This window comes from Mus caroli, unplaced genomic scaffold (assembly GCF_978045245.1).
Source record: "Mus caroli unplaced genomic scaffold, Mus_caroli_1 scaffold_10, whole genome shotgun sequence".
NCBI classification, from domain to species: domain Eukaryota; kingdom Metazoa; phylum Chordata; class Mammalia; order Rodentia; family Muridae; genus Mus; species Mus caroli.
The window spans coordinates 8,205,640-8,224,125 of record NW_028227265.1 but is presented as its reverse complement, the minus strand read 5'-3'; positions in this window follow the sequence as shown (position 1 = coordinate 8,224,125).

Genomic DNA, 18,486 nt, shown 5'->3' with positions numbered 1-18,486 from the left:
ATGACAAGGACCCAGCGTTTTAGCATCAGACATGGTAACTGCTCCTGGCACATGGCCAGCAGACGTAGGTAGGGAGCTTAGGTGCTGGAATCAGGTTTGGGTGAACCTAATGGGGTGGGGGGAGCTATGGGCAGGGCCTTGTCTGGACTCCCTCTGTCCAGTGGAGGGCTGGGGGCTGCAGAATTCTTGGTTAGCACCATAGGGAGGATCTCATGAGGCCCAGGCTGACTTGAGGCTCTCAGTGTCACCTAGAACAACCTTAAACTTTTAAACCTCCTACTTCCACTTCTGTGACACTTGTAGCCACCGTGGCCTTGGTCTTATAAAGGAGAGCATTTCATTGGGGCCTGAGTACAGTTTTTGGAGGTTTAGTCCTTTATCATCACGGCAGCGTGCAGGCGGATGGTGCTGGAGACAGAGCTGAGGGTTCCACATCTGGACCCACAGGCAGCAGGAAGAGAGTGACTCTAGGCTTGGAATGGGCTTTTGAAGTCCACCCCCTCCCTTCAGTGAAACACTTCCTCCCACAAAGATGGACCTCCTAATCTTTTCAAATAGTGACCACGTATTCAAATCTGTGCGCCTGTGGGGACTGTTCTCATTGAAACCACTGCAGACACAAAGCCTGGTTTGGGGCATGGAACCCAGGGCCCCATACATGCCAGGCAGGTGTTCTACCAGCCAGTGACGGTTAAGCTTGACAGTCGACTGGATTAGACTGGGAGGAGCTGAGATTAGTAGGGCACACTTCTCTGCATCTCTTGAGGGAGTTTCTAGAGAGGGCTGATGAGTGAGCCAGAAGGTGAGGAGAGAAGTGTGTCCATGTGTGTTCTGGATGGAAGCTGTTGGCTCTCAAAAGAATGGAATTCTGAAATCCCTGAACAGAGGAACAGAGCAAAGGAGACCTCATGAGGACAGATCCTGCCAGACACCATATGTGAGAGAGTTCCCCCCAACAGCCACATCTGGGATGGCCAGCTTGTCAACCTGACCGGACTTAGAATCACCAGGGCGACACAGCTCTGGGCATCTGCAGAGAGAGCACCTTTGGATGGGTGGCCCAGATAGAACGAGGTCTAAGGGATGCAGACATGGCGTCTCCCTGAGGGAGTGTGTGTGGCTACAGAAGTTACCGTCACTGAAGATGGCAGCCTCTTTGGCCTTCCAAGTGGATTGCAGTGGCCCCCCAGGAAGCTCCAGGCCTTCAGTGACTGACTGTGACTGTCAATCTGTCCGGCCTCGAGGGCAGGATAGCTACGGGAGTCTCTAGCTTGCAGGTGGCCAATTTTGCATAAGCCAAGCTAATGAATGTCTTTTCATAACACACATGTTCTATTGGCTCTGATCGAAGACAACATCCACACAGACAGGAAGTAGAATGGGGGAGGGTGAAGGAAGCTGGTGTTTCAGGAGGACTGAGCTTCAGTCAGAATGGGAAGACATCCCAGAAACAGAGAGTGTTAGAGTGAATGTCCTCGATGTCACCAAACTGTGCATTTAATGATGGTTGGCATGGTGGATTACATACCATATCCATTTTGCTGCAATATGCATTCTTGGAGCTGAGAGATGGCTCCGTACTAAGAGCACTGGCTGCTCTTGCAGCAGATCTGAGTTTGGGTCTCAGCTCTAAGGTTGTAGCTCACAGCCACCTGTAGCTCTTGCTCCAGGGGATCTGATGCCCTCTTGTGGCCTCTGTGAGCACTGCACTCACGTGCACAGACATGTAGACACATATGCCCACCCACAATCAAAAATAAATCTTGTAGGAGAGAAGAAGAACTAAAAATTATACACACACACACACACACACACACACACACACACACACATATTAATCATGTCATTGTACCAGTGGGTAAAGGCACTTGTTGCCTAGCTTGGTACTTGAATTGGATCCCTGGGACCCATGTGGGGGAGGGAGAACTGTGACCCCCCACAGGCACAGAGTGGTACTCATGAGCCACACCAAATGCAAATAAACAAACAAACAAATAAATAAGTATATTTTCTTTTAAGTTCTTAAAACAGAGCATCTGGGGGGGGGTGTCTCAGCAACACGGGCCCAGCGTGAGTTGTTTTCTCTGTCCCAACATGGTTCGCACTCACAAAAGCCTCTCGGATCATTAACCACAGCGAGGCCGCCTGTCCCTAACTCTCTTGGATATGATCTGGAATGTGACCTTGCCCCTGAACGTTCCTCCCAAGCAGTTCCTCCCCGAGCAGTTGCTGACCTGGCGTTAAAAGTGAGTTATTTTGTGTTATTCCCACCAAACCTGTTGTGTGTTCTAAAACACACTTTATAGGTCTCTGTCTATAGTGAGGCTTGGTCGGGCCCATGCTGGTCCCGGCCACCTCACTCAGGCATCAGGACAAGCTGTGTGATACAGGGCAACCGAGGACCTACCTCCATTCCTACAGACAGCACACACACAGAAGAAAGAGAAGGGGAAAGGTGGGTTGTACCCCCTCTCCCATGTCCGTGTGAGTCACATGGCACTTGGCACGAAGCTGCAGGCTGTCCTCCCTACATGCCCAAGGACAGTGGTTCTCAACCTGTGGGTCCTGACCCCTTTGGGGGAGGTGTGGGGTAGAGGTGTCAAATAACCTTTCCATAGGGGTCTCCTAAGGCCAGCATAAAGCACAGATATTTATATTCCTATTCAGAACAGTAGCAAAATTACAGTTAGAAAGTAGCAATGAAAATAACTTTACGGTTGAGGGAATCACCACAACATGAGGAACTGTATCAAAGAGTCACAGCTTTAGGAAGGTTGGGAACCAACCACGGCCCTAGGGAAGGTTTTCCGGGAAAATTTTTGTATTCTGGGGCAGAGCTTTGGCTGTGGAGGGATAGGGTGCAGTGCGATTCCTGCTTCCTGGCCCTGCTTGCTGCTGCTACCTGATGGGCCCATAGGAGCTGCCCCTCCTCTCCCCGCGAGCTCACCACTGTCTTCTCCACCTTATCACAAGACCCTCCCTAACGCTCACTTCCAGAGCCAGCTACTCAAAGGCTTCAGCCCCACCCAGCGTGATGAATAACAGGCAGGAGGCAAACAGGCAGACACTGGCTCCCTTTTCTCCATAACTCGCTACCTCTATTATTTATATACAGTTTAACTCGCCAAGGCGTAACTCTAAACCTCTTGTCGCCACAGCGATCCCTCTGCGCCTCCCGGGTGAGAGCTGATTGGCCGGCCTGACCTCCTCTTCGGCATGCCTGCATTAGCTTGACTACTGTGAAGCCTCCCGGAGCCGCAGCCTGGACATCCCTGGCTGGGCTCAGCAGTTCAAGGCAGCCTTCCGCTCAACGTGAGCTCTGTTTATTATTGTAGAGAGGCAATTTTCAAGGGGGGGGGGGCTGTGGTACTTGTTCAAATTAGGGTGAAGAATGTGGACCACATCCGGGCTCCTCACCTGATGCCTCAAAGACCTCTTGTGTGTCCAGGCCCCACCCACCTGAAGGTCTCAATTAGCTCCAGCGAGAGGACGAAGACCAGGGCCAAACAGGGTGCCTTACTGCGGCGGCACCTGCTGGGCTGTGGACCTCCAGTCAAGAGACTCTGAGCGTGACTAGAGGAAGAGTGTGTGCGTGATACCCATGAGCCTTAAGGCCGGGCTTAGCTCTGGCCGTGGACTCCGCCAGGCTAACGGATCAAGGAAACCGTCCACCGTGGCCTGGCGGCTTCTGGCATCCCAGAATCTGGGTTGTGTCAAAAGGAAAGGGTGTAGCGTTATGACAAGCTAAACTGCATGCAAGCGGAGCCCTTTAAGGAAACCACCAGGGGCTACATCCCAGCACACACAGATGTCAGGCTCCTTCCAAGGACTCTTAGCATTCAGCGGCTTTCTGTTTCCTGCGGGCGCACTTCTCTGAAGTGTGGGAACTAGGCAGACCTTGTTTATTTAGTTGGTTTGTTTTGTGATGCTGGGGATGCAACTCAGGGCCTTACACTCTAGGAGAGTAAAGGGTCACTGTCCAACTCGTTTCTTCTCTCTCTCTCTCTCTCTCTCTCTCTCTCTGTTTCTCTGTTTCTCTCTCCCTCTCCCTTCCTTCCTTCCTTCCTTCCTTCCTTCCTTCCTTCCTTCCTTTTTCTTTTCTTTCTTTGTTCTTTCTTTCTTCTCTTTCCTTCTTTCTTTCTTCTCTCTCTTTCTTTTTCTTTTCATTTTTTCTCTTTCTTTCTTTCTTTCTTTCTTTCTTTCTTTCTTTCTTTCTTTCTTTCTTTCTTTCTTTCTTCCTTCCTTCCTTCCTTCCTTCCTTCCTTCTTTCCTTCCTTCCTTCCTTTATTTCTTTCTTGTCTCGAGACAGGCTATCACTGAGCTGCCTAGACTGGCCTGGACCTCACTCTGCACCCGTACAGGTTTTGAATTGGGAGCCTCCCACCTCAGTCTCCATGCTGCTGAGATGATAAGCTTCTGCCTGCAGTCTGGCTGTAAAGCTCTTTAGAGCAGGGTTGGCTGTGGAGGGAAGGGACATAGGGGACAGGGCCCAGTGGCCAGGTGGGACAGTAAGCCTGTGTCACGATCATTCCCTAGTGATGGAGCCCTAGCGTGTGCTAACTCTGTCTCAGAATCTGCCCTGATCTGGGTGAGCACAAAGAACCACAGGACTCCCTCCTGGATTGAAGCTTATGCTTATATGGTTCTGGGACCCCTAAATCCCATCTTCCCAGAATTAGAGAGCAGGTGACAGGCCACAGGCAAAGGGCTCTTGGTGCTGTGTGAGGTGCACTCCATGTAAGGGTTGCTGCATCCGACTCCTTCTAGGTGACTGGTTGGGAGTGGCTGCACGTGGTAAGGAGCACTCTCTTCAAGATGCTGGGAGGATGGAGGCTGACACCCCAACAGGATGCTGGTCATCTCTGCTCCTGGGAGCACCTGAGCTTGGGATGCACAGGACACCTCCTAAAGACACCTCTCGTGTCCAGCGGTTAACAGTAGATGAGAAGGGGCACTGGGGTTGAACAAAGTGCAGAATTTTTTTCTAAAGCGACTACATGAAACTCATCCTCCTCAAAAATGCTCTAAAATAGCATCTTTAGGTTTAGGAGCAAGGCAGGGGTCTCCAGGCCCTCCCTGCATCCCTACCCCTAACCCTGCTCTCACCTCTCAGAGATGGATGCTGGCACCCAGTGGCTTTCATCCGAACTCTGGTACCAGTAGCTCCTCAGAGCTAGGTTCTGGGCTTCAGACTGTGTTCCTGATTCACGGAATCAACTTTGTCTGAAGCCTTGACACAATGTATTCAGTGAGCAGGAAGAGGGAAGCTGGGGATGAGCCTTGGGCACAGACAGACTCCAGTGAAGATGGGGTCCTACCTCACATCACAGACATGGACGTGGCTAACCATCTACTTTGGCTTCTGTTTTCTGTGGAAATGTGGGAGGCTGTGTGTCCAATTGACACCTGTCATAAATATCACCGGAGTCTTCTGGGAACCACTCGACTTCCATTCTTCTTTGGTAACTGTGTGTACATCCCCCCCCCCCATTGAAGGTGCTGGGCCATTGTCAAACTGTTTCTAAGTAGTCAACACTAACCCAGGCTTCCCTGAGTTTGGGGCAATCACAGCAGGCTGCAGTGAACTCTACTTTGGGGCTGAGAAGGTGGTGGTTTTGCTGTAGGGAAGTTGGCTGTTTCTGGGTGGAGGTCACAGGTGCTGAAGTAAGAAAGAATTGGTAGTAGTTCTGTGGCCTGTGGGGGGCTGCATCTGGGGGTCGAGCTGGGGGAGCTGTGGAGTCTATCTGGGCCTTTCTGCCTGGGGTGGATGGGGGACTCGGGGTGTATTTGTAAGCTAGTACATTCCTTGTCAGCACTGCGAGCCCTGTGGGAGAGCTGCCAGTGCCAGCACTGAACAAATCCAGGGCAATTTGGCTAGTGGGTGGTCTCCTCATCACCCGCAATTAGATGCAAGCAAGCCCTGCCCCAAGATACATTGCCACGGTGATGGCGGCGGTGACACCGCAGCTGCTGCTGCATGAACTCGGGTCCTGGGGTTCTTATCCACCCCAACAGCTCTGGGAACTGCTCACGGAGCCACATCTGGGCCTCCAGGCAGGGCCTCTGAGGTGCTTCAGGGTGTCTCTGCAACAGGTTGAGATGCAGCCACCACGCTGGGAGGCAAGAGTTAGCACCATATCATTCCTTGGAACAGAGTGAGGAAATTTTCCCAGAAGACTTAGCTGGAACAGGTACCAAGTCAGCCCACAGCACATGGAATGAGAGAAATTCTTTTTATTCATCTGTTTTTTTTTCCTCCATCAGATAAACCCGCCAGCCCCATCCCCCACCTTTTCCCATGTGTCAGGGTTGGGCACCGGTGTCACTTTGACCCCTTTAACTTTTGGGTTGTGGGACAGGGTGGAAGCTAATCTTTAAGCTTTGCTTCTTGGGCAGTGTTGGGATTGGGGTTTGGTGGTCCTTCTGCCTCTCTGCAGAGAGGCGGGGTGGGGATCGTTAGCTCCGGGCAGAGCTGTGAACTCACAGGTGGCAGTGGAGGGGCAGTGGAGAAGGCAACCTGCTGTGGGCGCACGATGGCCTCTCTGCCAAGAGCTTCATGATGTCTTGACCATCACCAGGTGATATGTGCATCCAGGAGCTCTGGGAGGCGAGCCAGCTGCTTCATTCACTGCCTGCTGAACAAGTCCTGGGCACAGCCACAGATGCTATGAATCAAACCCAGGGTGCCTGGTTATCTTGTGTTTCAGATGCCATAATTGAGCTGGTGTGTGTGTGTGTGTGTGTGTGTGTGTGTGTATGTGTGTGTGTGTGTGTGTGTGTGTGTAAGAGAAAGACAGAGATGCATACACAAAGGGATAGAGACAGAGAGAGAGACAGACAGACAGAGACAGACAGACAGACAGAGAGACAGAGAGCAAGAACAGCGAATAGTTTGCAGACTAGTCAGGGAGTTCCTGCCTTTTCCACTCAGGTGGCCCCAGGTGATACTTCGTTTGTGTCACTGGGGTCTCCACCTTTGTCTCCACATAGCATCCTCTCTGTGTCTTCGGGTCTTTGAATATCATTTTCCTGAGGATTCAGGGAGTTGGCACTACCCTTAACCCCTCAGCAGGATTTACTGAGTGATGCTGCTGATGGCTGCCTCTGAGGAAAGAATACGCTGGAGCATCTTGAAGAAGTGAAGACTGGAGGTTCAGCACGGGACAGGGTGACTGGGACTGAGTTTTCCATCTTGTGGCTTCAGGTTTTTCATTACTGGCCTTGTCAAAAGCCTTTGAGTTAAGGGAGGAAGAGGGTTTGGCCAAGAGGCAGGGTCACACGGTGTTGACTTCATGGGTCTTGAATGTCTTATCCAGTCAACTTGAAGATCAGAGACAGATAGAAACTCCCAGAGATGGCTACTGTACGCATAGGGGACCACCATATGTTCTTACAAATACAGGTTATTTATGGAGGGAAAAGAAAGTTCATGGCACATAGGAATAGAAACGGTAGCAGCATTATATATTAATTTATGTCTCTATGATGTACATGTATATATACTTATATACATTTTTTTTTCTGGCTTGGTGGTCATTTATTCCTAAAGCTTGAGATGTGAATCGCATACCCCAGAACCAAGAGCCACCACCCGCATGCCAGCACATCACCATGGAAATGAGGAAGCCAGTATTTCCTGCTACCAGGCTCCCCAGCCTTACTCCTGACCCTAACCTCTTGTGCCTAGACACAAGGCAGCCATGACTGACACAACTGGAGCTGGAGGGAAGTCTCAGCCAATGGTGTGGGTTGGAGGGTTGGAAACAGAGAAGTCTCAGCCAATGGTGTGAATGGGTGGGATGGAGACAGCCATCTCTGCCAATGATGTGGGTGAGGGGGATGGAGAAAGAGGAAATCTTGAGCAGACAGTGAAGTGACCCCTGGAGACACAATCCAGACAGCCCCACATAACGGGGGTGGCTGCGGAGGACCACCCTGCCAACCAGAGAATGACAGACAGCACAGCAAGGCCTTAGTGTGTGTCTGTCTAGTTAGAGCTAATAGATAATTACACACCCAGAGAGGGAAGGGGAGCCACGATGCATCCAAGGCTGGGACGATCTCGCACTTCAAGCTAGGGACCACGACAGTTCCTCTGACATCCAAGGGTGTGAAAATGCTCCATGAAAACAAAGCCCAGGCAAGTTGCCATTCCGGATGCAGAAAGGAAAAGGCCATCTTGGAAACAAGGAAACCCCAGATCCTGGGATTCTATAAGCACCTTTGTCCTTGTTCTGATGAATGCAGCAGGTCCAGAAAAATCAACCTCGTGCGGTGCTAAAGAGCATCCCTTTCTGCTGGCCAAGCGGACCCATGTTAAGGGTAGGTCTCCCCATCAGCTGCCCATGTGCCAATCATGCCTGTACATCCTGGCATAGGCATACCCATACTCAAGCCCTACCTAACCCCAGCATCTCTCAATCCTATCATATGCACCGAGGGGCTCCAGAGTCATGCCATACTGAATGAGCCTTTCCTTGGTCACTTGAGCATCTGCTCCATCCTCATGTGGACACTGAGTGGGTATCCAGCCACTGCCAACACTGAGTCAGAGGGCATGCTGCCCTCCCAAACTTCCAGCCCCTGTGATGCACAGTCCAGGCAGACCTGGCTCCTCTCCCACCAGATCAGTGCTGACAGGAACCAGGGAACCACACACCGAGTTGCAGCCACCCTCTGAGCAGCAGCCACAGTACTGGCTGCCTGTTCACACAGGCCTTGAGCCATCAGGCTGAGCTCTAGACTGTTTCAATGAAGGCCGGGAGGGTGTAGCTGGTTGCCCACTACCCATTGGAAGATGAACTTAAACAACTCAAAACTTCCTCTTCCTGGAGTTACAGACAGGTACCTATCAAGAGAGCATCTGCACACATTGCTGATGTGGTTTGTGCAGACCACAGGGAGGCAGCAGGGAATCCTTGGCTTTCTGCTCCTTCAGGGTCAGCTTTGGCTTAGCGTTGCTTAAAAACCATTCAGCTCTTTTTCCATAGGTTCTCTCTGGACCATGGGATGGAGCCCAGAGCATCAGCACGGCCCACTGTGAGCATCCTCTGGATGCTATAGTAGAACATTTTCCACAAAGGAGGTCTGGATCTTTGGCACAGGTTGAGCAGGTCCCTGAACAGGCCTGGTGGATAAACACCATGATGTTGGGATGCACAGGAAGGGGGCTCTGTAGGTGGATGCACCTGGAAACCATTGCCAGCCTTAAGTGAGGGACGCCTCTGCCTCTCACTGCTCTGCGTCTTTGAGACTGGAAGAATCCCATCAGCCCCAGCTCAGAACCTCAGGCCGGCTCGTTCCTGTGCTGTCTCCAGATTGTTTTATCCCCAGGAAGCAGTCAGAGCGGTAAGGGCATATGGACCAGTAGCGGCAGGTGTGTCTCCATCAATTGTACCCTTTGGTCCAAAGGCACAGAAGCCAGTTCTGCGCCTCACTCTGGTAACCTGGTAACAAAGATCACTTTCTTTGTGCTTGAACAGCAGCGGTTTATTTCCACCCCCTCCCCCAAGGCACTGCAGCTGCAGAGCTGGTCTTCCAAAGCCTCCCTACATACCTTGTAGAAACTATCTGCAACCTGTGTCCCTCTTTTTACGTTCATCCCTTTAAAATAAAGTCTATGCTCCGGGTGTCAGTTCTATTGGGTCAGGGTCACCCCCATGACTCCCGTGAACCCAGTTACCCTTCAAGGGACCCATCCCCAAACATAGCTATATTCTGAGATCCCATGGCTGGGGCTTCATCCCATGGGTTTGAGGGGTCCTTTTGTTCATGGTGAGGCTAAGCCTGGCTGGCAGCAGGAGATGGTCCATCCTATTTGTCAGGAAGATGGATGGTAAGTGGTGAATGGGGTGAGGCCTCTCACCCTGGGCTGGCTGCGGTAGAAGTTACATTGTGCTTCAAGTGAGCATCTGAGAAAGGTGAGGCGCAGGAGGGGATGCCCAGGAGAAGTGGCCAGGCAGGGGGTTGTGCTCAAGAACCCAGATTGAGCTCTGGGTATTGACAGGTAGGGGAAGTTGACCTGCAGAAGTGACAAGTGTGTCATCTGTGAAGCTCTAGGGGGTCTAGATTTCCCTTTTACTGTTGTTATCGGCAATTAGAAGTCTCTTTCCCTGGGGGAACAGGGAGGGATGGCTTAGCAGGTAAGCGGCTTTCTATGCATGCATGAGGAAGACATGAGTTCAAACACCAGCACTTGTGTAGAAATCTGGGAGTGGTATACGCCTGTAAGCCCAGCCCTGGAAGACACAGACAGGTGGATGCAGAGAGCCCACTCCCTTGCTGGCTAGCCTAGCCAAAATGGCAAGCTCAAGGTTCAGTTTGAGACCCTGTCCCCAAAACCAAGATGGAGAGTGATAGAGGAAGACAGTGAAAACCTCTAGATTCCACAAAAGCACCTCTGTGTGTGAACACATGGGCATTAGTGTGAGCATGCACACACACACACACACACACACACACACACACACACACGCACACCACATGCCATGCATAAAATCATGCTTTTAAAAAATGAAGACCTCCTCCGGTTGTTCTGACGTAAGAAGAGCAGTGGTGAGTGATGGAATCCTGGCTGTACCGTCACCTTGGGGAGGCCGTCAGCAACCTCCACCCACATCCCCTGACTAGCCATGAGGCAGGGTGCTGGGCTGCGGAGGCGACCCAGCTGGATGGCATTACTGCGGTTACTATAATAGAGAACAGGATTCGCTGACAAATTTGATGCTTTCTCCTATGGCTGCCGTGAACTTGACAAAGTGTGAGGCAAACCGCAAGCCGTCAGCATCGGGCAGCACAACAAAAACAGGCCGGCAAGAATGGAGGCCATGCTGCGCAGGGTCGGCGTCAGCGCTGTGGTTCTGGGCAGAGTTTGCTGGGCTAGGAGATATTGAACACGGAGTGGGCAGGGGCGGGGGAGGTGGGAGGACGGTGGGGTAGGCTCAGGTCAAGGCCAATGTGGGGGGTGAGCTGGGGTCGGCTTGCTTGCCCTGTCCCCCTCCATTGTGAGCTCTGTGCCAGGCACTTGGCCCCCAGCCCGAACAGGGCACCCCCTATAATAAGCAATGAGAACTCTGAGTTCCTTGGAGTGGTCTTTGTTGGCGCTGGGACCCAGGATAGAGCAGGTCTCCTGTCCTCAGGCCAGTGCAGATGTTCACATCTGTTACAGAAGACATTACTGACCCTCCGGGTTTAATCGCCAAGCTCCACTTGTGCAGCTAACCTGTCAGTGCTGTTCCAGAGCGTGCTCTGCCATTGTGAAGGAGGTGAGCTAGTTAAACCTCAGGAAATGACTGTGTCGTCTAACCCAGCTCGAAACAGGCAGTTCACGGCCAGGAGGACAGACAGCAGCTGGAGGCAGAGAGGATGGTAAGAGGCTTTTAACACGTTGCCTGGTTCTGCAGGGGAGCTTCCACTTAGACCACACATAGGATTTAGTTGTCTCACCAACATGGTAGGCATGTCCCCTGTGGCCCATTTTCTTTTGCATGGGAGAGTGTTGGGTCAGTGTGGGTCCCCAATGCACCCCAACACTGGCACGTGACCAGGTCATGTAGGAAACCCTCTACTTGCAGTATCCCGCCTGCTGTCTCAGAATCCCCAGGTGCGTTCACAGAAACTCAGCTGAAAGCTTGCTCGTCTCAGAGACCCCTCCAAACCAGAGGGACAAGGGCATGTCTTGCCTACCTGGGACTGGGGTAGGACATCAACCAGTTTCTCATTTCTCATGGTCAGCCAATTTGGGACCATGAGTCTCCTAACATTTGGCTGCTCTGGGACTGGAGCATGTTGGCAGGAAGTCACTCCAGCGCCCCCTTGTGTGTGGGAGGAGTAATGGCAATGTCTCAAGACTGAAAGACAAGTCAGTGGCAAAAAATTAAGCCTTTCCTTTCCCTTCTGGTTTTTCTTTACATTTTCCTTTTCTCTGTATGTTCAGTGATCCACCTCTGCCCATTTTGCCAGCTCAACCTTCCCCATCAGTTTGCACCCATACCCTGTCTAGCCTGGTGGGTTGGTTTTTTGTTTTTTTGTTTTGTTTTGTTTTGTTTTGAGTTTGGGTCTGGTAATGGCTATTGTGTTTGGCTTGAAGTCTCCCTGGGGACCCATGCCACTGATATCCAACCAAGACAATTCTACGAAGTCCCCTCAGATCTGTGGCCCGTCCTCTAGAGCCATGCTTTAAGAATACCATTGCCACCAAGGTTATCCAAAGATTTGCTCCCCTGTGGCCTTCAGATCTGGAGTCCTGGGTAAAGCCACGTGGCCAGGGCCCCTGAAATCAGGGACAGGACCCACTAGCAGTTCCTGGGCCTTCCCTCCTCCCCGCCCTCCATCTGCAGACACTTTCTAAGACTCTTCTTCGTGCTTGTTCCTCAGCTGGTGGCCCATGGCTCCGAAACCTGACACCCTACAGGCAGCTAGTGATGTCTCAGGGAAGGAAGTGAGCCTGTGATGTGGACCGATAGGAATCTCAGTGTTTCCTCAGGGGACACAGATCACTCAGCGCTGGAGAGCTGACTGTGGTGGGTGCCAGGGATGAAGGACAGTCCCTTCCCGGGGTGGGGGGGACGCTTCTAAGATGAGGGCGTTTCAGGGAGGAGCAGGAAGCCCCAGGGAGAACCTGTCAGTCGCCAGGGCCCTGGAGAGAAAGCCCATGTCCCAACGTGAGCCTTTTATGGAGAGCCCTGTGTCACATGGAAGCCTGTGCCCGTGGGGTGTGGGGGCTACTTTTCTAGCTATTTCCCCTGTGACTGACTGTGAGCCTGCTTTTGGCTTATAAAAAGTGTGTGCTGAAGAAGCCACACATCAGGCAGGCCCCAGAGCCTCCTGGGAACTCATCCCTGCCCACAAGCACCTCCCCACAGTGGAAAGGACCTCAAATTGTATTGGGTGACAGAGACATGGCAACCAACTTTATCTTGCTGGGTAACTGGGATTCCTGGCCAGTTTTTTTTTTTTCCATTTGCCATTTTTTTCCACCTCTAAATTCTGTCTATGGGTTTCATTACAGTTTATGATTGGAATAATAACATATCTACTTTTTATAATAATAATATATTATAATATAGTACATAATAATAATAACTTGTTTTGAAACAAGACCTTACCATGTAGCCCAGGATAGCTTGGAATCCACCATGTAGTCCAGGCTAGCCTTGGGCTTCCAGCATTTCTTCTGCTTCAACCTTTCAGGAGCTGGGATGACAGGCATGGGCCACCCTGGGCCACACAGCTGGTTAAGCAGGAACGGGGCCTTTGCATTTTCCATCTGAATGGAGCTTTAGAGCAAACCCAGACACCTCTGAGAGTGAACAGCCTCTGGCTCTCACTGACCAATTCGTGCACCGACTTATTTAATTAGCGACTGATTCACGTGCAGATTTTGAGACAGGGCCTCAGGATGGATGAGGCAGCCTTCGAAGGCTGAAGACTGACAGGTTCTCCCTGGGGCTCCCTCTGCGGCTTCCCTGTAATATCTCTAGTCTCAGAAGCCCCGGGGATGAGACATCACGGCAGCCCAGGCTGGCTTTCCACTCATGCCTCCTGAGTGTTGTGAGTACCACGTCAGGCTGGATGGGGAGCTTTAACAGGTGGACAGTCGCTTCCGAAAGCACAAGCCCGTGGGAATTCATGTCCTCAACCCAGAACCCTCAGGATGAACTGTTGCCTATTGCTCCCCTATTGCTTTACAGCCAGCTCTCAGGGAAATGGTCATCTTCCCCAAAACGCCCTGAGTGGCATGGCTGCTAGACCCGAAGAACTCTCACTGCGTGCATGTGTTCAGTCAGGACTCAGGATCCCAGTGGGACCCTCCCAGCCTGGCTAAGGACGGGCTTGCCATCCCAAGAACACTGAACACTCTTAAAGGCATGGGGCATAGTGAGAACTTTGACTTCCGAGTAACAGATTGACTCACATTTATTGTATTAGGAGATGAAAATGGAGTTTTAGACATTCTTCACCCATGATTTATGTTAAAGTCATGCATCATATGCTCATTTTATATTACAAGAATATATATATGTGTATATATATATTTATATATATATAAAAGCAAATATATATGTAAAAAAGCAAATTATATATATATAAAGCAAATATATATATATATTTGCTTTCGTTTGCAGTATAGCGCATAAATCCAGGCTCTTATACATGTGGGGTAAGCACTCTGCTACTGAACTAGACCATCCTTGGCCATTGTATATGTGTGTGTGTGTGTGTGTGTGTGTCTGTGTGTGTGTGTCTGTGTGTGTGTGTGTGTCTGTGTGTGTGTCTGTGTGTGTGTGTCTGTGTGTGTGTCTGTGTGTGTCTGTGTGCGTGTGTCTGTGTGTGTGTCTGTGTGTGTGTGTGTGTCTGTGTGTGTGTGTGTCTGTGTGTGTGTGTGTCTGTGTGTGTGTGTGTGTCTGTGTGTGTGTGTCTGTGTGTGTGTCTGTGTGTGTGTCTGTGTGTGTGTGTACATGTAATCATAGAGAACAAAAGCATGCAGGAATGAGTGAGCTTTGTTTTATGGCCCTGGCTCTTCAGCACCAGGCACGTAGAATGTATGCCGGCCTCGGAAGTATCTGTCACACATGACATCATTGGGTCTCCCAGCTCCTCTAACACAGGGTAAGACATCATCAAATTGCGGAAGGGAAAACCAAGGCCCAGAGGTCGGAAGCTGCTAGCCTGAGGTCACAGGTGTACGGCTGATCACAACCTGTACCGTGCACAAATGTGGGCTTCTTCCAGAGACTGGCACAAGAGGTAGCCAGGAATGGCTGAGCAATGCCATTTATAACCCTGAGTAATGGAACTTAATGTCACTCAGAAATGGGCTTCCCTCAGATGCCCCATCTCCTATGTGTTATCCAGGTGCTGCCCCAACCTGATGGCCATTGGCTGGCCCTTTCTTCCTCCCTTCCTTTTTCCTTCCTTCCATGTACCACCTGGCCTGTTTTATTCAGTGCTGGGTATCAGACCCCTAAGGGTCCAAGGGATTGCAACCACTTGGCAAAGCCGAGGAGGTACAAACAGTTCCCCTACTCACCACCCACAAACCCAGAGGCGTCTCTGGCTTCCAGTGCACATGAGCCCTTGCCTCCTCCTGCCCCTGCCTGATCCCTGGACAGACAGGTTGCTCTGCCCAGGCTCAGCTTTTCTGGGTTTGACCAGGAGGGCAGAAAACAGCAACTTAAAGTGACAAGGATGCCTTTCCTGTGCTATGCCCAGGCCTCTGAATCTTCCGGCATAGCTGGTGGCTGAGCCTGGGAATCTTCTGCAAGGTTATTTGGTGGCAGAATTGTGGAGGGAAACAGAGAGGGAGACACAGCCCAAGCTGGACTCTGCTCAGTTCTCCTGGCTTCAAGGATGCATGAAAGGAACCTGCCTCACAGACAGCGTTTAACTTACGAGTTGTGGGCACCTCGGTGCAGGCATGGCCTCACTTCTCTGTTGTCTGGGAAAGCAACCCTATGGCCCTGGCTTTATTATCCACCATATGTTGCACAGGGGGTGGGAGAGGATCAATCTGTGTGACACTGAGCAAGCTCTGTCACCTCTGAGGCTCTCTTTCCAACCCTGCATTACAGAGGGCAACTATACAATAGCTAGCCAGGTGGTGGTGCATACCTGCAACAACCCTAGTTCTTAGGAAAAGAAGCTGAGGCAGGGGGATGAATTTTTACAAGTTTGAGACTAGCCTGAGCTACATAGTCCTCCCCAGTAATAATAATAATAATAATAATAACAGCAACAACATGGTAATATTGAGAATAACTCAGGATGGAACGTATTTATGCTCTCTAGCTCCTACTCTGCATGTGATGTTGGCTTTTACAGATGAACTCTGCTCTTTCTGTCTCAACAGCCACAGGCCACAAATGCATGTCTCTCCTTCAGTGATTCAGTGGAGGCCGGTGGTGGACACTGAGGCTAGCTCAGCTGTTGGAGTACTTGCTTATCATGCACCAAGCCCTGGGTTTGATCCCCAACATCACACACACACACACACACACACACACACACGCTAACACATGATAGAACATGCACAACAGCCCAGTGCTCCAGAAGTCCGAGGGCATTCTTGACTATAAAATGAGTTCTTGATGAGTTTGGGGCTAGCCTGGGCTACAAGAAGACAGAGCGCAGACTCAGTGTGACCCTCCAAGGATAATGAAAACTTCTTCCTTGAACCAGGTAGTGTGATCAGGTGTGGGGACTGCATGAAGGAAGGTCACCTTGGTATTAAGAAGCACAGCTTTTGAGGGGACAGGCATGGGCCCCTGTGCTGGGGAAATGCCCACAGTTTGCCCACTCCCAGGAGAGTGGCATGTAGCAGAAGGGCATCCCTGCCCCAAGTGGGACTAGCCAGAGAGTCAAAAGTGGCTGTGTGTTTGTAGTAACACCTGCCACCCATTACTGCCACTAAGCCAGGCCATTTAATCTCAGTAAATCTCAGAATAATGCAATTAGAGGAGATAACCTGGGCCTGGGACCGAGGAAAGGTTCACCCTTTCAAAGCCAGGCTTAGGATAATCCGCAGGGCAGCCATCTTCTTTATTTTCCTGTCAGCTAAGGTTTCTCTTTCCACTTGGCCCCCTCCTGCCCCTGCTCTTTATTCCCAGGCCAAAAAAAAAAAGGTAATGAGGGGAGGGGGAAAGAAAGAAAAAGGATACAGAGTGTCAGAGTTCTGAGACAGCAGCAGACCTGAGTTCTGTGTGGCATGCTGGCTCTTTTCTGATGATACACACACACACACACACACACACACACACACACACACACACATATATATACACACACTCACACATAGCACACACATATGAATATATACATATATACATACACACATATATATGCACACACCCATATATATACACATATATTTGTTTATATACATACATGAGCACATATATACACACATATACACACACATACACACACACATATATACACACATATATATACACACATACATATGCACACATATATGTATATATACATACACACATATATGCACACACACATATATATGTATACACACAAACACATTTTCCCCTTAGTCATTACTTGTGAATATTCTGAAAGTTTTGCATTTTGAAATTTTCCTTGGCTCTCCCATTTTAGAATTTTCCAGAGAGATAAGACACGAAGGGTCCATTAAAGGACCAGCGAGAGGTGAATGCCAATTTAAAAAAAGCCAGTGTCTTTCCTTCCACGCTGCGCAGATGGCTGCCTGCCTGTCTTTCCTTCCACACTGCGCAGATGGCTGCCTTGATCCCTTTTGTTTGGAGGCTTGGAAAGTTTTTCCTGGCCTGTACTTCCGCTAATGTGTGGTGTTTCCTTACCGCTCAGTTAACCATTTGGGGGCCAGAGGACAGACAGTGGAGCCCTTCCCCGACTGGGCCTCACACCTTAAAGCAGCAGTGACACCCATGCTGGGCTGGGTGAGCTCTAGGGGTACAGTGGTGACCCGAAAGACAGACTGATGTTCAGGATGGAGACGGGGATTTCTGTTTACAGAATAGTTCAAAACCAGGGGAAACTGAGTCATGGGGTGCTAAGTACCAGGGGCACGGTCAGTTCAGATGTGTTCAGATACCTCCTCAGGAAGTTACTTCCACGACTGACCCTGCCCAAGTGGAGAGGCCGTAAATAGCAGCCACCAGTGAAATCCTGACTGATCCTGGAAAGGCTGTCCTGCAGTCCCTGTAGCGGCGCAGAAGGGGCAGAAGCCTTCCTGGTCAAGGGGTATTTAGTGACCTCTTCCAGGCTTCCTATGGGAGTGACCCTGCATATGCTTCACCCCGAGACATGGGAGCCGAGGGCTGGCCGCACGCACTGTCCCTATGGCTGCAGTTGTTCACAGTGTGGTGGAAGGGTCTGCCACACCTAGATCCTACGGCCTCTGTGGCACACAGGTTTCATACCGCAACAGAGGGATCAGGATCTGCTGGTGGGACTCACTGGGGAGGGTAAAGCCTCACACGGAGCAACCGGTGTGACACCAAGACCAGGACACCCAGAAGGAGCTCCCTGAGCTGGAAAGGTGCTGGGGCTCAGATGTCTCCGCCCCTCTCCTTCTATATCCGGACTGGTGCAGGAGGTGGGTTCTGCAGGGATATCCCAGGGATAGCCTGGGTCCTTTCTATGCATTTGGGGTCAGTTCAGGGGCAGCCACACTGAACTTGTACCCAGCCATTGAGAAGGCACTCACGACAGTAGGGGGCACACGGCTCTGCCCCGCTCCTAGTGGCTAAGTGGGGAACTGCAGCCAATGCTGTGGTACCCAAAGCCCGCGGAGCGCCTCCGCCTCCCAAGGGAGAGGGCTTGCCCTTGCATCCCCTGGGTTTTTATTAACGCACTGGTCTGCTTGAATTTCCTCGTGTAAGCAAGTGAACAAGATAAAAATTTAAAACACCTGGAGGTTTAAAATGTATTCATTAAAGAAAAGACGGCAGCTAATATGAGTGATCGAAGGAAAGATGGGGACCAGATGAGCCC